Source organism: Octodon degus, unplaced genomic scaffold, assembly GCF_000260255.1.
Source record: "Octodon degus isolate 3935 unplaced genomic scaffold, OctDeg1.0 scaffold00042, whole genome shotgun sequence".
Lineage (NCBI taxonomy): Eukaryota > Metazoa > Chordata > Mammalia > Rodentia > Octodontidae > Octodon > Octodon degus.
The window spans coordinates 900,183-902,200 of record NW_004524618.1 but is presented as its reverse complement, the minus strand read 5'-3'; positions in this window follow the sequence as shown (position 1 = coordinate 902,200).

Below are 2,018 nucleotides of genomic sequence, written 5' to 3'. Positions count from 1 at the left end.
CCCTCCGGGCTGGGGGCAGCGGCCCCGGGCTGAGCCCACCCGAGCTGCTGTGCCCGCGGGGCGCGCGGCTAAGCAGGCGCATCGGGGCCGAGGAGAAGCGGGGCCATTTATCCGCCCGTCTAGTTAAAGCGGGTTATTTGTTTGCTTCTCCGGCCTCCCCCTCCCTCCCCTCCCCCTCCTTCCTCCCTCCCCTTTCTGCCTTTTATTCTTTTGTCTCTAAATGGATTTAATGAGCCTGAAAAACATGACAATTGAATATAACCAAGAAATAAAAAATAACAAGGGAGGAAGGAAGAAGGAAAAGAAAGAGAAGGAAGGGGAAGGATTAATAAAATAAAGGGGGAATCAATTCAATTTCGCAAACGTTTACTGTGAGCGGGTGGTAGGGAGTGGAAATGCGGGTGCAGAGCCCGTGCCTGCCCTCAAGGAGCTCCCCGTCCTGAGCGCGCCGGGGTGCGGGGCGGAGAGGGCGTCAGGGCCGGGCTTGCTGTGGCAGCGGCTTCTTGGAGGAAGTGGCTTGGGACCCGGCCTTGAAGGTCAAGAAGCAATTCGTTGTTTCTGCAGGCTGGAAAGGAAGGAAGGCCGGGTCGGCCCTCGGAGGGCCTGGGGAGAGGCGTGCATCGAGGCTTAGGACAAGTCCGAGAGGAGGGCGCCGCGCTCTGCCCGCAGCTCCTGGGGGCGAATCCGAGCCCCACGAGTCACTCGGGCCTGGCCAAATCTGGCGCCCAGCCTGGCTGTGTGGGCTTCTGGAGCCCAGCCTCGTGAGAGGCTGCCAGGCCGGGCAAGCGCCGACGCGTGGGACTTCGCGGGGTCCAGCGCAGGGACGGCAGAGGCCGCACCAGGGTCAGGGGGCAAGCGGACCTCGAGGCTGGGCGGGGAGGCGGCCGGGCCGTACTTGGGCGCCTGGGCGGTGGGGGCGCCCGCGCCCGCCGGACCCAGCGACGCTTTTGGACCCAGGACTCTGCTCGGCCCGCGAGCGTGCCCGCCTCGCAGGCGGCCTGGCCAGCCGAGGGACTCCGTGGGCGCGGGCCGAGCCCCGCGGGTCCTCCTTCCGCGCGTCGCAGCGTGAGGCCGATCGCAGCGTGGGCCCTTCGGGCACAGGGTCGGAGTTGGTGAAAGCTCGGCCTGGCGGGGTCGTACCCTCGCCTGCCCCGGCCCTGCGGCTCCTTCGGAATCTGGCGCCCTGCGGGCACTTTCGCTTCCGCCGCAGGGGAGCCAGGTTCCGGCGCGCTCTCTGGCCGTGGGTGCCGCGTCTCGGCACCGCCGGTCCCAGCTCCCGACCTCCCGGGCCACCGGGCATCCCGGGGCCCCCCAGGCGGGGCCGCGGGGACGATCCCGCGCCCGCCTAGCTTTGCCTTCCCGGCTCGGCGGCCAGCGGGCGGGCCGCGCCGGGTGAGGCCAGGAGGCGCAGTTCCTTATTTTACGAGGTGTCGGGCCGGTGTCAGACGCAGCTCCGATAAGTAATACTCCAGTCTGAGGGACCAGAACGTGGTAATTAATCCCAAAGACTTAAGTGTATTTTAGTTCAGGAGAAAAAAAATCACTAATTCAATCGTCCGGAAAATTGAAGTTTGATGCATGAGCCCCCCTGAAAGGGACGGGCTGGGGCCGCACGCCTTCCCTCCGCCCCTTCCCGTCGCTGCAGGGACCCCTCCTCCCCACCCTTTTGAGCCCGCGGGGTCTGCACAGTCCCCTCACCCACCTTGCACACTCCCAGGCACGAACCCAGGCGGACCCCACCTCCAACAAACAGTGCCTCTTTCTTGGGGCCCAGAAAACAGTTTGTGCAGGTTCTCAGGTGGGCACGCACCTGGCCCTAGAAGGGGGATATTAAGGAGGCCCCAGAAAATACGGGGACAGGCCAGATCAGGAGCAAAGGTGTGTCAGGTCTGGGGCGGCAAAGCCTGTCAGGAATGGGGGGGGAGTCCCTAACTGGGTCAGAGTGAGGAGAGCCAGAAGGTAGAAGGCTGCTGAAAAGAGGCGCAGAAAAGAGGTTCAGGCATAGCACCCAGTGGGTG